The sequence below is a fragment of the Coturnix japonica genome, chromosome 2 (assembly GCF_001577835.2).
Source record: "Coturnix japonica isolate 7356 chromosome 2, Coturnix japonica 2.1, whole genome shotgun sequence".
In the NCBI taxonomy this organism is placed as follows: domain Eukaryota; kingdom Metazoa; phylum Chordata; class Aves; order Galliformes; family Phasianidae; genus Coturnix; species Coturnix japonica.
In genome coordinates this window covers 47,188,972-47,209,820 of record NC_029517.1, presented here as the reverse complement: position 1 = coordinate 47,209,820, position 20,849 = coordinate 47,188,972, and the positions used below count along the sequence as shown (strand labels likewise).

The window sequence follows — 20,849 nt, the reverse complement described above, 5'->3', positions numbered from 1 at the left end:
GGTTTGAATACCATGTGGTGCTGTGTGGAGCCAGGAGCTGGACTCGATGACCCTTACAGGTCCGTTCCAACCTAGGATATTCTACAGTGCCACAACACAACCAGATGCCATATTTACACAGGGCTTCTCAACATTTACAAAGGATCTCAATACCATATTTTCCCATGAAGAGTACTAAGCAGTACAGTCCCCAGTGTAAAACCACCGCTTCACACATCTAATTGTCTGCTTGGATGCTGAGAAACCATTCCTCCCAGCACTGTGGTGTAAAAGACAGCCTACTTTCTATTCAGCTCCGTACCTTAATTGCAAGAGAAATATTAATATTAAAGAGTACTCATTCTAAACCACATTATTTATGACTATACACATAGCTAAGAAAGGCTGCTTACATATTTACTAACTTAGGAACCAAATCTAACTATAGAAGGACTCATAAGAGAATACTTCCTATTTCATTTACAAGATGTAATTAGAAGTTGTGAAAGGGAAACCAGCATTCTTGTCTGCAGGGTTTTATGAAGCCCTGTATTTTCACACGTTGGAATGTTACTCCCTGAGGATGGCATGGAAACATTAGTCATCTGTTTAAGAGGTGAACAAGCAGATTGTTACTCCAAAGTCCAAAATAACACAACCGCTAATTAGAAGGACTTTAACTCAAGGAACAGTAAGTTTACAGAATATAAAAGTAAACCTGGAGGAGCACAGAAATAGTGCAGACTCTTCCCTACAATAAGGTCCAGACCGTGGATCCTCTTCTTTGAGAAGTTCAGTGTTTCAGTGAAAGAAGACGTGGGGAAGGAAATGTATGGGAGTAGAGCGGGAATGGTTTTCTGCTTTCCACCAGACTTTAAAAATTCCACTAAGACCGTCTGTCGGTGTCAACAGCAGCAGTCTACAAGCCCTAAAACAACAAGCTGCTTAAGTGAGCATATGTCTTCATACACACAAACACTAACCCTCCCACAGAATCTCCAGTTTCGAATATCTTGATCCGTCTCCCAGCAAAGTTCTCCCACATGCAATAGTACCAGAAACCTGGCTGAGCCAACAAACGAGTATCCCTTCCCATTTGCAAAGTAGGGAGAGCACTTTAAAAAGGAATAAATTTCTTCCATTCTTCCACGCAAAGGGAGGCAGACAAACATTTACTGGCTTCAGGTGAGACAATGCTCCCTTTTTCGGGAAGTTCTGTTTACCACAAAGGAATGCAGGAAACATTACGTTATCATGCTTCAAAAACAATGGATGCACTCAGTAACACTGATCTGAGCTTCTTTTCTGTCCCTCTTTGTGCAGCCAGTAACAGGTAGCTGCAGCCGAATGCCGGGAGCTGTTAACACTGTCATCACAAGGACAAGGAAACAGCGACAACAAACCCATGAAGTAGCTCTTCTATAAAAAGCACTGCTGTTTCAATGCAGCCTTTGGCAGTGCTGCATTCCAGCACGCAAAATCATGCTGAAAATCTTTAAGTTCCTTCCTAGAAATACCCCATTTCCCTTTGTTTACTAATTGCTGAGCTAGCCAGCTGTTTGCAGTGCCTCTCTCATTTTTATTATTATTATTGTTTTTTTTTAACATGAGCACAAACCCAACAGATACTTCAGTATCCAGGAAGAAAAGTGCGCAGTTTACATACACATCACGCCGAAAAATCAAGAAACAGGAACACTAATAATCAGCAGTGCAGCTCAAGGAAAGCAACAGTACATCCCACTGTCCCTACAGTTCCCTGGTTCCCTCTGGTTTCCACTGGTTCCCTCTCAGACACCAACACATCTAGACACAGGTTAAAGCCAATTAAACATGGAGATGAAGTGTAATCCAGAAACATTTGTAATCTATGTCACAACCAAAGGAGGGGAAAGAATAGCCAGCTAAAGGAAGAGGAAAGACTGCTCATTTCAGCAGCAGCTTCTTCAGTTTTGCAATCTTCCATTGCTACTGCATTACATTTACACAAGGTTACTGCTTGGTAATTCTCTCCTATTTTCTCCAATTCTTTGTTTTCTATCTTGATTTAAATGCCCTTTAGCAGCGCTGTGGGCCAGAACACTGTGAATTACATCACAACAGCAAGAGGGAAGGATTAGTAACCTGCTACCTGGTAGGCTGCTTCAGATTCTGAGAAACTTCCACTGCTGGCAATCTTCACCAGCTGTTCTGACAAACCCAACCACTTTGCATTTCCCATAACTGGAAAGACATCACTTGTATAAACACTTGCTTCACTAACACACGGGGCTTGTTCAAGGCTAAGGAATAATTTTGGTTTCAGCGTTCTGTGAATGGATGCAACAGGAACAATCCGTATAGAAGCTTGTCCTGGAATACAGCAAAAGCTAGGTTGCAATGTGAAAACATGCAGGATGTCTAAGTTTCAAATCAGCCCCTAAAACTGAAGGTACTCAAGATAACCCAAGTCTTGGCTGGGTTAAATACATGCTAGTTTGTACAGAAAGATGAGACAGAATGAATGCTGACTTGCACAAAAAATACACCTAAATGTTTTATTTCATAGCAGGTATATTATACCATAGAACACCTCAACAAGCACTCAAATTAAAGAAGGCACTTCTAAGAAATATATCTACAAAAGCAACAATGAAAACATGAATTCTCTGTGCCTGTTCACTGTAGTGTCCTTAACTTCTTCAGAAAGATGGAGAAATCTTCGGATGAACTGCCTTAAACATATTAGCCCAAAATTCTTAGCAGGACGTCAGTAAAAACAAGCAGGAAATATCCAAAGATGTTGAGTGCCTCATGGTACACTGAAACAAAGCCTTCTAACTCAATGGCATTTCAACTCAGCCATGTAACAAAAAAAGATATATGAGCCACTTCTTAGTACTGGCTCACATGGAAACTATCAACTAACCTTTTAGACACACCAGGAAATGTACTCTGTTTTTTAAAAAGACTCAAATCCAAATCATCATTAGTAACCAGAGAAGCAAAGCCAGCTGAAAAAGCACCTTTAAAGACCCTCATCTGCAACTGAAAATTTGGGGCTTGCAATTACCTCTTAGTAAGGCTCCCAACAAAACAGAAGTCCACTCACCAAAATACCTAGGCTGGATTTCCATGGTACAATGCATGACTATTTAGCCTTGAATTACTTGGATATAAAATTACTAAGAACCAACTTCAGTAGCAGCTCAAGTGCTCTACCAGCTTCCAAAAAAAATAGCAAATGCTGAGGACAGTTATTTACTTTGCAAGCTGAAGTGTTCTACAAACCAAGTATACTCAAAACACTGATTTGTCAGCATTGTTCTCAGATGTGCACCAAGAAGTGTTCCACACTTCAAGAAAGTAAGTTCTGAACGAACTCTAAATAAAAAGATGATTAAATATAACACTTTTAGCAATAGCCTTATCAACCTTCTGTATCCCTAGAAAAAAAGAACACAGAAGGGAAAATTCAGTTGTATTTTTATACCGTTTCAACATTCTACTTAGCAAGAATGAACACAGCAAATAAATTTGCAGAAGACTAAAATTCGGTGGTATGTTCAACACATGCAACAGAAAATTACAAATATTTACAGAATGGGCAAGTTTAATTCCTTACATAATTACCTTGTCTATCTGGTCTAGACTCACAAGTAATGTTTAGCTAAATGGATGCCCTATCTTCTCCAGATACATCAACAATCTCATCCACCTCCAGCTCACCCCAGTGCTGTAACAACGCACCCCATGCTGTAAGCCAAAGTGCAGGATATGCCAGTAGAACGTTTTATTGGAGTATGAAAGTCCCCCTATCTCATATAATGATTCCACTGATATTTTCCTGAAAATTATAGCTAGCTTTAGCATGAATTATATCCAGTTCTCCAGTGTTTAGAGCAATTACTTCAATTCTCTGTTGCATTTCCAGCAAGCAAGCAAGCACTAAAAGGTGAAGAACATTTAGTCCTTTGTCAGTGAGTCATGAGGGGCAAGAAAGGAGGTCAAACTGATTTTTTCCTACCTGAAACTGGCTAGACAGGTTAATCATATCAGTCAAAACATTATCTACCAACAGGGACATCCTCCCCACAGTCATTCCTTTTATAACCTATTAATAGTTCTGGGATTTGCCAATTCTTTTACTAGTTTGCTGCACAACCATAGCTGTCACTATTAGTCAAAACAGCTAGTGAGATGCTATTTGGCCATTTAAGCATTCATTATTATTTTTAATACTCAAGAGCAAGGAATCTACGCTTTATCCTTTTCCAACTCTTCTGCTTCCCCCTCCTGCTGGTCTTTTGTTGCCCAGCTTCCATTCACTTATACTTGGAGCTGTTCCTTGCCCTCCTCAGGCAACTCATTAAAACAGAGTCCCTCCAACACTGTTAAGCAGTTGCAGTAAACTAAAAAGTTGAGCAGGGAGATGTCACTGTCTCTTTCACAATGCCCAGTGCAGAGATTGGAGATTGCAGCTTTAGGCTCATCAGTGGGATCTTCTCACAGAGGTCTCACTTTGAAGCTGTACTGATGCTACCAAAGTCTGTAATTGTGATTGCCCGCATTCCCGTTCACTTTTAGTCATTAAAAAATGCTACCATCACTTTGGACACCCAGTCCAAATTTTCCTCACTTCAATCATTTACTTGAGGTAATCTACTTTCTTGAAATAGCCTTCAACAAAGCAGTGCATAGAAGTAGCTGCCACAGGTAAGAAGTAAACCTTCTACTGCAGTAAGGCGTGGTTTTACTGTACTAGAGGAAATGCCAGCACGGTGAATTGAACTTTGATCACTTTTCCTTGTGGTATTCAAAAAAATTCAGATGATTACATTCCCTTAATTGCATCATCTTACGCACTTTACATGTATGAACAGTACATTAATCTTATCTTCACCTTGCCTACAGTACGCTTCCCTGCTGCTCTTTGTTTTTTCAAGAGAACAACAGGAGATACCTACCAAACAGATACTCTATAAGCCAAATCTCTTTTCAAAGAGCAAAATCCAAACTAACTCCATTTTAGCACACACTCTTTCAGTAAATTCATATTTATAAGTTCATAAGAAAGCTATGAAAGCTCTGTGCTGGACAGAAGAAACACGACCAACTATTCATTAACATAAGCAAAGTGACTTAAGTTGTAGAACTATATTCTTCTAGAAAAACTAGTCTGTAGCAGCAGCTGGCTGGCTTTGTGGGTTTTGTTGTAAATTTAAAAGGACCAGCTGCAGTAAAAGCAGCAGCACACTGAAAAGTATCTTACGGAATGTTGATGCTTAGAAATAAATTAGTCCATCTGTAAGCAGTCGTCGCTAAAACAAGCTATCCTGCCTTCTGAAAAGCAGAACTAGTGATCAACTCTCCCACAGCCAGCAGCAATAACCTCACCACCTTGATGCCGGCCCTTAAGAGCTCTCCTTTATTCCACAGCTCTCAAAACTTCCGTTCCCCACATGATGTTATCATCTCTCTCACATCTCTTAATTAACAGCTTAACAAGAGATACCACATGCCATGGTTTGTTCTAAGGTTTACATATCCCATCTGGTCAGTCTAAACGTAAAAGCATTCACTGGTCAACTGGCAAGCCAGGAAGAGGGGGAAAAAAAAAAACAACAGGCAACCCTTGTTCTTACCCCATGGCCTCTTTAAAGAGAACTAGCGCTATTATTTCCTTCTGTTTCAGCACCAGTTTTCTCCAAACCCCATTCAACTGGCTGTTTGTGGGACTTCTGCCCTCTAACTGTGACTAAAAGCAGCCTAACAAACTGAGGGTGAGAGCCCATGTGGGGAAAAAAAGCAGTGGAGGACCGAAGGTAAGATCAAAGCTCATCAAATGGCAACTCTTCTCCTTCCACAGAGATTCTGATGCCTTGATGGGGCAAGCATTCACCAAGAACCACCGCTTGGTTTTACAAGCATACCACAGAGTATGAAGTTACCTTATTTGACATGTGATAAGAAAATAGACAAGTTACAGGCAAACGGCTTAAGTCCAGCCAACGCTGGTATAGAGCCAGGGAAACACTTGATTAATTACTTGAGGGCTATATATTTAATATATACAGATGCTGCCAAAACAAGTGTCTCCACATTTTTAAAAATATTCTTCCTGTATTCAAGTTTGTTTTTCAAGAGGGGAGAATTAAAGAAAAAAACATCAGAAAACCTGCCTTTGTGAAGGCAACTGCTCAGCACACAAGTTCTGTGATGCTGAAGTCATAGCAGCAGTTCTAGCCACCAAAGAGCCAAATTAATCCCTTCTTCTCCAAAAAGGGAAAAGCGAGACTTGGAATTACTTAAACCAAAGAGTTGAACGCAGCAGTCCAAGTGACATTTCCTCTTCCGTGTGGCCGGCCATAAATTGATTTCAACTTACCTCAAGTGATGCTGGTCATCACTTTTCTCTTACGTGAGTACTGGCTGCCTCTCCAGACATATCTTTGCTTTTTATGTAATGGCTTAATGTGTTTTTAAAACACGAAAGAACTCATTAGGTCATTTGGAATACATGGAAAATATCCAGAAAGCTATGTCAAGAACTTGTACGAAGAAGCAAATCTAAGACCTCATGCATTTTCTGAACATGCTCAGTACGATAAAATGCATTCTCTATAACTTGGCTTTAAGATAATATTCTCTTTCTTTTTTTCCCCCCCTCTCCTATCTTTTCACCTCCCTGAGAACATCAAATTACACTTAAAAAGCAATAGTTTCCCCCCAAAAAATGCTAAGCTCATTTGCAGATAGCCAGGTCTAAGATGGATCAAACCAGATATCAAAAGACAAATAAGAAACCTTTTATTTGAACTTCCTTCAGATACACTTCTCCACACTCAGTATTAAATCTATATCCTTCTGAATAAAAATTAACAACACGTTCAACCACACATTACAGACCCCTGTGAACAAGCAAGGAGAAATCACAAGTTATTGACAATCGTTGAGCTGATATGCTCCAGCAGTAGCTGATAAGAGTTGTTTCCAACTAACAATTAGCCAGCACAAGTTACAAGTGATCAATACAGCAACAGTCTCTTAGAATAACAAGAAATTGTTCTTGTTTCTGCTCTATAGAAATAGACTATACAGCTCACCTCTGTGGGTGGAAGTGGTAGTGAATCACAAATTCATTAGCCTCCACAACAAAAGATGGTCCGATTTTAAGAAAGTTGGCATCAAACATATATACAGTCTCAATGTTTCAAGTTTGGCTATGAAGACACCAGGGTCAAAGATTTGATTTAGAAACTAAAACCTGGCCTGCATGCTATTGAAGCCTGGGCTCTTCCGTGTAGAAGTGACAATAATGAAAGGCTGTTCACTTAATAGAAGAAAACATCCCATTGTGGTTTCTTTGTTTAAAAACACCAGCGGATTAGGGCAGAAGAGTGACTGCAACTCAGTGCTATTCATTAACTCTACTGAAAATAACACGAGGTACGTTCCAAAGAAATAAAAGTCATTGTTTTCCTAGCAGAACTTGAGAAGTTTTATGACATTTTCAACAAAGAGAAAAATGTAGTTTAAAAAAAAAATTCTTTAGATATCTTTCAAATATACATAACGCTCATGAAATGCAGAGGGACCATTGTTTCAGCCTCGAGTCCCCAGTGTTTGGGAAAGCACAATTTGTGGGAAGAAAAGGAATAGTCAAGACGTCCAAAGCTGTGTAAGAAAGCTGTGATACAATCCAGAGCACGAAAATTATATATTATTGTATTTCTGTGAATCAGATCACAGCTGAAACTGGGACAATTGGTTTCTCATACGCAGCAGATTTCAAGCCCTAACTGGTTGCAGCAAAGTGATTCGTTTCCTGGATGTGGAAAGACAAACTAAAAGATGTGATTCAACAACTCTGCAAGATGCAGAAGCTCCTAAGAAGAAAGAAACGCTAGCAAAGAAAGAAAACAAATTACGTTTAGAAAACAAGGGCCTTGGTTTTCCGTGGGTTTTTCTGTTTGTTTGTTCTATTTTTAAGATTTAGCAGATTCAGAATATAATTAACACCCAGAAGCAACCAAGATACCATATATTATTTTTAAAATAAACTACTAGAAACATAGAGTTCTTATGATTTACAACAGCAGTGACAAACTAGGCATGATTAGCACATTCTGATAGAGAAACGTTTTGCGTTGGACCTTTGCACACAAGGTGAATCTTGCCTTAGCTGTTGATTTTAAAGTTCTGCTTACTCACCAGACTCACTGAATCATTCATAACGAGTTTTAATACCCTTTTTCTTTCTATTACATGACACCATTGCAAAATCATGAGAAATAGTGCTTGAATACTTAACATCAAAAAATAAAAGTAAAAATAAACAGCCTCCACCTTTCAACAGGGGAACCATATCACAGTCTCACAGTCTGGTGCGGGTTGGAAGGGACCTTAGAGATCATTGAGTCCAAACCCCAGGATTCGAGCCTCCTGTACTTTCACAAGACTTGATAGATTATTTAGTATCTTCTGCAATAGTCTGTTGGTGCTGCTGGACAGTCTCGGAACAAATTTTGCCTCATTCTTTTAATAGACATTTTGTACAACAAAGTATTTCAACATGAAACATATAAATGATCTTAAGAGGTGTTAAAATATTAATGCAGTTCCTAGCAATTAAACCAGTCTATTCACAGCTGATCATCAAATGCACGTAAAACCTACAACAAACACGTTTTTCTAATGTAATATGATCAATATTCCTTAAGCTCTCAGCCCATCGTAGCTATTTTGAAGGCTAAATTATCAACCACTTACTTCTGGAGCTACACACAGCCAAAGGAGTCCTCACGCAGATCTGTGCTCTCTGAAAATACTTTAGTCCAACATTCATAAAATCAGTGACCCATACATTAGAACTAACTTGAAGCCGAAAGAAAACCATTTTTGATGAATATGCCATCTAAGCTACCAGCAGCTGCTCCACTCTGTTGTGCTTTAGCAGGGAACTCCACCTTTTACAATGAATAAAGGATTCCTGTGCATCCTTTCTATCACATTATTCTCCATATTCACTTCAGTACCCAAATAAACCCCAGCAAAAGCTGAAGAAAAGAAAGCACTGAGCAGCTTGGAGTTGCCCTAATACAGCTATATTACAGCACTTTTCCGAAACGTTATCAGCCAGCAGCTTGTTCTTTGAAGAGGCCAGATACAGAGATCAAAACTAAGTCCAAAGCAAACAGAAGTCTAACCTAATGTACTTCTCCATCCTCTCTGTAACCACTTCTTTTTTTTCTTTTAAACACACGAAGCGATAACACAAAGTACTTGGCACTGGAGCATGGGGGTAAGTTGTGCTAAGAACCTAAAGGCCTACCAGAATTTGGAGGCAGATACAAAGCATACATCATTTTAGCCTACATTAAGACTCCTGGAAGTGGCCGTGTCTCCTCCTGCTCCCCAACATCACTGAACTGCACCACTCAGTACTCAGCGTGCTGTTCTCCAGACTTTCAGTTTAGGAAATTTTCCTCAAAAAAAATAAAAATCAAAGAGTCAGAAATGTCAGTTTGAAAAAGGACTTCAATTTTACAACTCCTCTCCGCAGGCAAAGAGCTTTCTGTGGCAGTTCCATTTTTTCTTGAGATATTTATTTCAAATAAATGTACTTCAGCTGTAGTATCTCTCTTCACTTTAAGTAGCAGAACTTCATGTTGTCTCCAGGACTTGAAAACTGAAAACAAGTTTACTGAACTTTGAAGAAATACACATGCTTAAACTTTGGATCTGTGAGCCCTACAGAAAAAAAACCTACTAGAAGGTATTGGAAAGGCATGAAAAAGACACAGTGTTTCCACTGGTGTTCTGGTTGAGTGTTCCCCTTATTCCAAACCTCACTCCAGTACAGGACTGTCTTCAATTGCTTTTCTGGGATAAAGACAACAGACATTCTCCTCACTCACATGACACTATAGACATTAGAGTTCAAAGCCACAAAATAGTCTTAAAAGGACACGTTTCTGAAGAAACAGCAATTCACAAACAGGACACTCCAAGCAGCGCCCCAGCCAGCACCAACTGAATCATCTCTTACACAAGTGCTGTCTGGAGATAACAGTCAAAGCTGAGTTCTGCCTTCGGAATTAGAATTCAGCCTCTTTGTTTGAGAAGTGTATCGATTCCAATTACTTTAAGTACATAATGAACTGAAAATTAAATAAATTCATTACTTTAATTTTAACTTAAATGAGTCCTTAAAGATGCTTTAAAAGTGCCTCTACACTGAACATTCACTCTTTTGATGCACTTAGTGTAGAAATGTCACAAACAGGATACAGACACAGGATCACAGGCTGTTCTCTATACTCTATTTATTCATAATGGTAATCAAACTGTTGAACAACAGAGTGAAAACACAACTTGGACCACTCATATTTAGCCTATGGCGAATCTGCACTTGAACCACCTCAAGATCCACAAGTCTGCTGCATAATACCAACCAGCACAGCTAAGAAGTGGACACATGAAGTTACATCAGAAAGTCATCCACTTGTGGTGGGGTGGGAGATGGTTTTATTTCTTGCTTTCAGTCAGTGCTCATCCAAGGTGCTATGGTTACACTCATTTCAGAGTCCTGTTGTGGAGACACCAGATGAAGACCAGTAATAGGTACCTTTCTCTTTATGGAGGTCCGGGGTCATTTGTTCAACTTCTTTCTGTTTTTTAGTCAGCTGCTTCCCTTGGCTGCAGGAGTACTTCCAAATCTCCTTCTACCTGTTGATGGTCTATTTCAACCTGTTACCAACGTTCTTCTCCTCAGGTCTGCTTCTCACAGAGCCTTCCAAACAACTAAAACCTGCTTCCTTCCCCCCGTAAGGATCCTGCTATCATCACTTTCCAATTCTCAGCTCAATCCTGGCTTGCCATTCTCAAGCTGCTCTGAAGCATTACTAACACATACAGAGCAGCCTCGGATGGCACAGAGAAAGATAATGATGAGCTGTGGCTGCAGAGAAGTAAACAGACTGAAATTCTGCAGGTTTTGCAGGCCTTAACTACACTGTGCCTGCAAAACGAGGCTAGCTCTCCTTTTTGAAGCATCACCTAACACGGGGTACTCTGTGCTGAGACAATGGCTGCGGCTGGTGTGACATACCAACAGAATCTGGGAGTCTCTTCCAATGCAAAATAAGAAGAGCAAGATCACAACATACCCTCTTACTTGCCTTCAATGAGTTTTCGGAGGCAGCTTGGGCACTGAGCATCACACCAGTTCAGCAGATCCACGTAACTTGGATGTCAAATATTATCACATGACTTCAGAGATTCTCTTATGTGAGGAACTATTGGAACTTAACATGAAATACTACGTGTCCCAAATATGCTCAAAGTTTTAACTACATTAAGTAGTTAAAATTCACCAGAGATTCTACTGCTTGTGTAGCTTAACCAAGGAATGCACAGCACTAATGAAAACAGAGGAGACCTTCCAATACATTGACTTGCAATTTACAGGACAAAGATTCCGAAAGCAAGACTAGAGCTGTGGGATAGCAGAGCCAAAGGAAGCCAACTCCCTTTCAGCTGGGAAGCAGCACATCAGCTGACTTAGCTTGTTGGGAAGCTTTCTAGCAGAGCAAAGCTTCTGAAAGTTGATGCCAATATGGCACAGAAGATGTATGAAAACACTTCCCTCCTCAGCTGAGGATGAGTTCAACAACAGCTGTACAACAGCACATGAGCTGCCACATACAGCCTGAGCTCCCACAACACCAAGCAGCTGATGCTTTCCTCTCTCTTTGCGAACCTAACTTCTTCCTGGGAAATAAACACAAACTCGAGCACCAGAGCATGCAGAATAGCAGTCCTCAACACAGAGTGATAGTACAACCACCTCTGTAGGTATGCTAACTGTTGGGTAAGATCTGATAACAAAGAAAGAGCACAAAAGCTGAAAGCATCAGTGAGAGTCGCAGAGGCTATTAAATACCCATTCAAGTTGTGGGAAAAAACACACCACTACAAAGCTCCATCCGGGTACTACCAAAACCAAATACCTCGGGGTACAGAAAAGTTTTGAAGTCTATCACTCCACAACCAGGTTCCATTGCATACTTATCTACCATTTAAAGGTAGCAGAGAAGAAGAGAAAAGGATTTTATTTAATGCTTGAAAATAAAGCTCTGGGTAACAGGAGTCCAGCAAGATCAGGAGATGACCTACAGAGATCTCCTTGCCAAGGGCACCTTTCCTGAACCAACCAGGTCTCCATGAACACTGGCTTTCAATGACAACTGAGGTCGTCACAACTTGAGTGCTCATCTCCACTGGCTCTTTAAACAGCAAGAAATCCAAAGTCATCTCCATGTGAGAAACCAAGATCTGCCACTCAGTAACTTGCAGAGCTCTAGAACTCAAGTTCATCCCAGAACAGATTGCGCCTCCAGGAGCTGGGGCTTAGCACAGCAGCACACGTGCAAGATATTTACACAGTGTTCAAAGTCACAAGCTTCTAATGTAATTGAAAGTAAATGCCCCTTACGAATATCCGTATTTCATAGTGCAAAACCATATTTAAACAATCAAAAAGTGAGTAATAGAGCAGTTAGCCAGCTCTTTAATACATTAGCTAAAAGTATATCAATTACATTGATTTTTATGATGGGCTGACTTCACATAATGGACTAAGCTCACTAGAAGGACTGTAAAAAAAAAATAAGGGAAAATGCTCTTCTGGAATTAGTGGGAGATGGTGTCAAAATGCTTTTAAGACAGGCACGCAGTTAAAACATTTTATTTGGGGATGTTAAATTTAGCACACCACTCTGAAGAATGGATATGCTGCTCAAGGGGCGTAAAAGCCACGATCACAACACTGCAGATGTATCTTGCAGATTCCTGTGATATTCGGCTTTATTAAAGGCTGTTTTATTCCTAGCTAAGAAGCAGGAAGGTTGGACTAGGAGTACGGAGGCAAAATTCAGCTCTGCAGAAGGTTAATAGCAGGATGCTCCAGGGATTCCCAGAGCAGGCTGCACTTAAGGGCACTGATTAAAAGATCTGAAAAGTAGAAAAGCTAACAGTCAGGGTGGTTTCATCAGTGACAGGAGACTGAAAACGCAACTAACAAGGGGCTAATCAGCCCCAGTGCACAAGTGACACAATGGTAGATATAACTCAGCATTCATCACTTCTGTGTTTCTGAAAATCAGACAGTCTCTACAATGGTGAGCAACTTCGTAGTGAAGCAGACTTAGTATAAACCAGAAGGGTTGTAAGCATCCCTGTGAAATTGCAGGAAGACTTCTGCTCAGTATGAGCACAGCTGCTGGAAATGAGAAATGCTTGGATGCAATAGGAGCAGCAGCCAGCACGAGCAGGACAGTAATACCTTCATAAAGCTACTTGTTCACTCTCAGCCAGTACCTGAGAACAGCTGCTCTCATTTTTACACCGCACATCTGAAGAATCTCGGTTGAAGAGGTCAGAAATTCTTACTGCTCATATAAAGAATAACAAAGCATGAGGTGAAAGTACACAGCGATTAGCAGACTGCACAACAGCCAGAACAGAAACAGCTTACACTTCAAAAATTAAGATGCTACTCAGTGCAAGTGGGAAGCAGACCCTTCAGAGCTATACTTTTTTGACATGGTGCATAACCACACTTCCATAGTCATTGCTGCGGTGTGTTATAACCAAGAGCACTGGTGTAAGGCCCTCAGCAGGACAGCAGCCTTCAGCATCCCTCTCATGACCTGCCACAGGCCTGCAGCCACCGGGATGCTGAGCAGCTCCACTGCACAGCCTCAGTGCTGTAAGCACCACTGGGGCCTGCTGGTGTTGGGGAAAGGAATGGTCCTCATCATACAGGCAAACTTCAGAAGTCAAGGTCATAAAGAGCAACCTGAACTACGATGGGAAACATACAGTATAATTCGGTCTAAAGCACGTCACCAGAGACTCCCAAATAAAAGAACTTCAGAACTCTTGTGCAGAGAGATCTGTTTAGAAGCACAATGAAGCCTCATGCTCAGAAATATCACTCCGACTCTCAGAAGGCACTTTAAGGTAACCTACATCCCAAAGGCTTTGTTCACAGGTCACGCAGAGCAACAGGCAGGAACACCAGCAGGTCCCCCACGGCCTTGTGAACCGAACCTCTGTCCCAAGCTGGTATCCTGGGGCTTACACAGGAGCACTGGTGAGAGAGCATCCAGACAGAAAAACACACAAGTCCACAGCCAACATGTCCACAGTGCAGGAAGGGCAGCACCAGCAGCAGGGAAGCTCTCACAGGGCAGGACTCCAGCAGGGCCGAAGCAGCAGCTCAGCCACACCGAACCACCCTCCCACCCCCCATTCCTGAGGCAGACCCAGCCCACGTCACCCAGGAGAGGGATGCGCTGCAGAGCACAAGTGGAGCAGCACCCCTCGGAGCCACCAGGCTCTGCAATGCCCCTCACATGTAACCACTACCACATGTCTGTGACTTTCAGTAATGTCACCGGGTGCTGCGCTCCACATTGAGGAATCAGGCGGCTCTGCTCATACAGCTCAGGGCTGTGGGAAGCCAGGCGGCACCCAGCAGCCACCCCGCTGCTGTCACTGTCACCTTGATCGCAAGGGTGGCTCGCTCCCAGTGTCCTTGCCAAGTGACGCCCACGCCACTGTCCAGGGACACCACACCACTTGGGAAACACCTCTCTGCACTGCATGCACGTGTTACAGACAAGGGGAGCTGACAGCACGCTCCATGCTGACAGTACCACTCACAGGAGAACACACTGAGATGGCAAAGCAAAGTGCTTTCTGCAGTGTAAGCAGCCCTTCGTGTTGACAAGGGAGATGACTGCTGCGGTGCTCCACGCACCTGGGGCACCCCAAGCTCGCTGCCCATGCGAGCTGGGAGCAGCAGCACACCAGGATTCGGGGTTCCCCGCATGCTGCCGCTCTGTACGGCCGCTGGCCGTGCCCTCGTACAGCTCACAGACACCATGTACACGTACGGGAGATGCCGCCTCACTCCGCTCGTTGCCATAAAAGTTCTTTCTCCCAGCAGCCGCCGCACAGCAATTGGGTTCCATTCCCGCACCTCACTCCGAGCACCCACAGACCGACAGCTCCTCCGGGCTGACACCGGTGGGACCCCAACCCTCGGCCGTGTTCAAAGACGGGGGGCAGAGGGCAGAGGAGAGCTGCTCGGAACGGAAGAGAGCCACGAGCACAGCTACACGGACACCCCACACGAAAACTAAGTTACTCAGGGCACCGCTCGGAGGAGCGCCTGGCTTTGCCTCGATCCTCTCCGGCTCCGAGGAAGGAGAGCGAGGCTGAGGGCCCCAAACGCTGCCCGGTTACGTAACGGCCCCTCACGGCCGGATCGGAGCAGGGCCGGGCCGCCGCCCGCCGCGGGGCAGGCACGCTGCCGGGGGCCGGCGTGAGGCCGGCAGGGAGGCAGGCACGGAAGGCGGGCGGCAGCCCAGCACGCGGCGCTCGCCCCGCGCTTCCCCCCCAGCGCGGGCCGGAAAGCGGAACCCGCGGCGCCCACCGCCCGCACTCACCTCGGTGACGCTTCGGGGCCGGCGGGAGACCGAGGGCGGCGGCGGGGCTGCCCCGGCCCCGCTGTCACCGGCCGCCCGGGGCAGAGTCCCGCGGGGCGAATCCTCGGGCGACGCCGGCGGCGGCGGGAGGGACGAGCCGCCCGGCGCCCGCTCGCCGCCGCCGCCTCGCAGCGAGTCGATTCGCGGCCGGCCTCGCCGCCGTCGCGCGGCCGGGAGCTCGCCGGGCGGCGGCCGCTACGGCCGGGGCACCGCCGGGCACGGAGCGCCGCCGGCCGCCGCCGCCTCGGCCCCCTCTTCCTGCGGCCGCCGGCGGCCGCGCTCGGGGTTCAGTCACGCGGAGCACCGCGGAGCAGCCGCCGCTTCGCTCGGCGCCTCGGAGCCCGCCGCCGCCGCGCTCCCGCTCCGCATCCCCCGTCCTCCGCGATACCGGCGGCGGCGCCTCCGGCCGCGCCTCTACCGGCCGCTCTCCCGCTCAGCGCCGCTACCGCCCGAGCCCCGCTCAGCGCCGCGTCTCCATCGCCAGCGCGGGGGCGGGCGCAGGGGAAGGGGCGGGGGCGGCCCCGGCCTCCTGCACGCCCGCGCCCCCTAGGTGGAGCCCGAGCGCCCGCCCCGCCCCGCCGGAGCCCGGATGTGGCGCGGGGATGCCGGCGGGGTGCTCGGCTTTCCACGGGCATCCGCGTTGTGCCGAGGTGCGAGGGCGGAGGTGTCTCCCAAAGGCTTTGCCCACGCCGTTTGCTGAGCGCTGCGTGTCGGATCCCAGCTGTCACCTGAGATCCGTCAGCAAACCAAAGCATCCCATTGCATCCACGGTGAGCAGTGAGGAACCCCTGTGGGTACGGGGCCCGCTGTGCATCCTGTAATAATGCTTTATAGCATGAGTATTTCATAAAGCTGCTCCAGAAACCAACTGAGGAACATTCTTTAACGTTTGAGTTCTGGGGGCTGCTTTATCCTTCCCTGCTCTTAAATTCAGCTTTTTTAAGGTTAAAGATCAAAGTTTATAAGCTCTCTTTGGAAAGCGTGACTAGCAAATGAAGTTTTCGTGAAGGAAATTTCATGAAGGAAAAACAGTAATTGGGAAATAGTAATGGGAAATGGTTTTAAGTTAAAAGAGGGAAGATTTAGGTTGGATGTTAGGGGGAAGTTCTTCACTAGGAGAGTGGTTAGGCCCTGGAACAGGCTGCCCAGGGAGGTTGTGGATGCCCCGTCCTTGGAGGTGTTCAAGGCCAGGTTGGACGGGGCCCTGGNCCTTGGAGGTGTTCAAGGCCAGGTTGGACGGGGCCCTGGGCAACCTGATCTAGTAAATGTGTATGTTTGGTGGCCCTGCCAGGCAGGGGGGTTGGAGCTACATGATCCTTGAGGTCCTTTCCAACCCGGGTCATTCTGTGATTCTGTGATTCTGTGATTCTGTTTTACCTTGAAGAGTAAATCTCTTTGAAATAACATATAGCTTTAAAGAGTTTGTTTACAGAGGCCAAAAGCTTTGGTTTACAGAGCTCAAAAACTGTGTTGTGTTCATTATAAACCTATCTAATGAATTCCGTAGCAGAAACGCTGTATTTTAAGAACATTTTAATCATAGAATCATAAAAGTTGGAAAAGACCAAATCATAGAATCATAGAATTACTCAGGTTGGAAAAGACCTCGAAGATCATCAAGTCCATAGCACCTTAACTCTAACAACCCTCTGCTAAATCATATCCCTGAGCACCACATCCAAACGCCTCTTAAACACATCCAGGGATGGTGACTCAACTACCTTCCTGGGGAGCCTATTCCAGTACCTAACTACCCTTTCTGTAAAGAAGTGTTTCCTAACGTCCAACCTAAACTTACCTTGGTGCAACCCTCATCCTGTCACCAGTGAGAAGAGACTCACTCCACTCTCACTGTAAGCACCTTTCAGATACTGGAAGAGAGCGATAAGGTCTCCCCTCAGCCTCCTTTTGTCCAGACTAAACAGCCACAGCTCTCTCAGCCTCTTCTTATAGGGCTGATTTTCCAAGCCCTTCACAAGCCTTGTTGCCCTTCTCTGGACTTGCTCCTGTACCTCCATGTCCTTTTTATACTGAGGTGCCCAAAACTGAACACAGTACTCGAGGTGAGGCCCATCCCAACCATGTCCACTGACTATTCCAACCGTGCCCACAAACCAGTGCCACATCCACACAGTTCTTGAACATCTCCAGTGATGATGACTTCACCACCTGCCTGGGCAGCCTGTGCCATTGCCTCACTGCTCTTTCTGAGATTTCTCCAAATATCCAACCTGAACCTCTCCTGGAACAACTTATGGCTGTTACCTTTTATCCTATCACTGCTACCTGGGTGAAGAGGCTGACCTCCACCTCTTCACAACCTCCCTTCAGGTCACTGTAGAGAGCTATAAGGTCTCCTCTGAGCTTCCTCTTCTCCAGAATGAACATTCCCAGTTCCCTTAGCATACAACTTGTGCTCCAGATCCTTCACAGCTTCATTGCCCTTCTCTGAACACACTCTGAACATTAGCCACATGCCTAATCCCCAGCTACAGCCTCACCAGGTGAGGCTGCTGAGGAGAGGAAGCTGCCAGCCATGCAAGCTGCATGTGGCTGAAGTAGTCTGATCATTCATGCTCATGATCATTTATTCATCTATCTAGAGAGCATTCTGTAAAATGCTTGGAACTGCAGTCAGGTGACAGAGGAAACCTGCGTGTAGAAATACAAAGAGGCATTCTTCATGTAGGCCCCAGCCCCACATGGTGCTCATGCGTGTGCTTGCTTTCAGTGAGTGGAATCAGATTCCTTCTGCAGTCACGCAGTCAAAGCACTGGAGCCGTGCTCAGCTGACACATTCACTGGGGACTGTTGTTGTGACAGGTGACTTCCCTCAGAGAGGTAATGCACACCGGCACAGGAACTGCAGAGCTGCCCTCATTTAGCATTTATAGGCCAAGAAACAAGTCTGCGTGTGTTTATACACAGCCAGATAATAGAAGTAGTATCAGGCTTTCCTATGCCAAAACTGTGTGTTTCCAATTTACGCTCACAGTTTTAGCGAGAATGATTTATTGTATGCAAGCAGTTTACCATATGCAAGCAGCTTAACACTTGTTCCTTGATGGCTGCTGATGCCGTAGGACGTATCCCAAATCCCTCTGTGGAATGGCTTTATACCACCTCGATTATCTATGCTATTGCACTGCAACCGAGTCTTAGAAATTCACTTAGCAAAAATGTCATCAATTTCATGAGAAGCAAAAGTCAATGCGAAACCTCCAGATACAGGCAAAGACACGTTGAGAAGCGAAATAAATTCAATAAACCATGCAGATAAAAAGATGTAATTTTTGGAATAAGCGTACATTCAAAAAATGCAGTCTATAATTTAAGGACTAGGTTTATGGCTCTTGTATTAAGAGAAGTACATCACGAGTCAAGTTTATGGCTTATGGAACCCTAGTAAATCAACTTTGTAAAATCACTCTTGGAGGGATCTTTTCCAATATGTACATATTCAAGTCACGAGAATAAATAAACAGACCTCTAAAATTGTTGTGATGGTTTGTAATTGTAGCCAATGTTATCCTTCTGATTTCATGAGACTCAAATTCCATACTGCACAATGCCTGGGGGAGAATAATACGAGATTTTTCTGGCTTTAGTAGATATTTGTCAAGTCAGCTTAATGCCAAGCTGTGCCACTCCTCTCACGTGCCCAGAACACCACAAAAGACTGAATCTGGGACAGACAGACCATATATTGCAGAGAGAACCTCCCATGTAGTTTGCACCGCAGCCAGCACTAATGGGCAGAGGCACTTGAGCAGGTCTCCACCCCACCCACAGCTATAGAAAACAGGCTGATGGGAACAAAGGGGCCTGTGAGCTTTCCAGGAAAATCCTGGAGCTGCTAGGGTCAGGATAGATGAGCTCAAATTCAGGTTACCTACAAGGTGAACAGAAACAGAGCATGACCAAGTGTTATGGCGGCAACAGTGATGAGCAGCATCGCTGAAGAATCCTCACAGCGCTGGGATTAAGGTGTGCCATGGGTGAAGCAGGTCAGTGTCAGGGTTGGGCAATTGGCTGCAGCAAACTGAAGCAGCATTCCATTTGAGCTGAGTGCAAGCAGGTGGCCAAAGTGAATTCAAGGGAGGTCATCTTGCACTCCTTCGGTGTTTAAATGGTGTTTTTAAAAGAAAATCATAGGAATAAAAAGCTATTTATATGCCAGATACAATCATCTCTGGAAAAGGAAAGAAATACATAAGTACTGTCTTCGTGTCAACCGTGGGGAAGTGTTTGTCCCACTAGAGCTAATTGCCAATGAAGAAACTAGTGTTTATTGTTGAGGTTGTTACAAAGGGGGTCATAAAATAATTTTATTATAGCGAATGTCGATCTGTATTTGCATTATTTCCATCAGATTGTCTTTGTTTTACAAGCTGTCTGCAATAGCTGTTCTTGGAAGGTCTCCAACAAAGCATTCTCTTTGGGGCTACTAACTGCAAATAAGATTAAAGCTTAATATGTCTGGTAATCAGTTTTCTTTTAAAGAGCACAATTTGATTTCTCACGGTCAGCTGGGATCCCCCCATATCCTTTTTCTCTGTTTTTCAACATGCTGCTCTCAATAACCCCCCCCCCTCCCAGAAGCCAATCATCTGCCCACAGCTGTACAGTCACACTTCTGAACTAGAAGGCAGTCATACACGACTTCTACTTCAGAGTCCAAGAACTTCTATCAGTTTAATGCAACTTGCTTTTGTTTGTTTGTTTGTTTGTTTTGCCTCCAGCCCCGGCAAGAACAAAGTGTTTTATGTCCTCCATTTGTTCCAGTGTCAGGCAATGAATTTAGATAGCTAAAGCTCATTTACTCAAACCAAGCAAACAGGAGCAGGTAATCTCTCTACTCCTCACCTATACCACGAATTTGTTCCAACAGAGCTGCAGCTGTATTGGGTGAATTTGTCTTGACAGGAATGAAAATGGAAAAACTCTCTTCTGAGGACAGCTTGAGAGAGATGGGGGATTCCTCCCCACCCCTTAAGCTGGTCTTACCTCACTTGTAAGGATGGGAGGAGGAAATGTCTGGGATCTGTGCTGGCTCCCTGGAGCAGAGGGTAGAGCACCTCCTTATTTCTCAGGGTACAAGAATTGCAGCGTGTTCACTTTCCACAGATACTCCCTGTGCCCAAGAGTGAACAACTCTTTTGTGCTTTGCTCTTTTTCTGTGGTGATCAGGGGCAAGACATCTCTTTCACCCATTCCTTCTCCAGTGTTGGACTGGAAGTATGACACTGTCCTATACCTTGGGAAAAAGTTAAGCATGGAAAAACACCAGACTGCCAACATTGAATTGGGTAAGCCTAATCCTATGGATAT

General features: G+C 44.6%; 1 protein-coding gene across 2 annotated transcripts in view; it reads right to left on the bottom strand.

The window, feature by feature from the left end:
* Positions 1-15,606, bottom strand: part of GALNT1 (polypeptide N-acetylgalactosaminyltransferase 1) — a 72,278-nt gene extending 56,672 nt beyond the window's left edge. For both annotated transcript variants that reach the window (XM_015854314.2, XM_015854315.2), the window contains exon 1: positions 15,480-15,606. The gene's annotated coding sequence lies outside the window, so the exon portion shown is untranslated. The remainder of the gene's footprint in view (positions 1-15,479) is intronic.
* Positions 15,607-20,849: the final 5,243 nt, after the last annotated feature.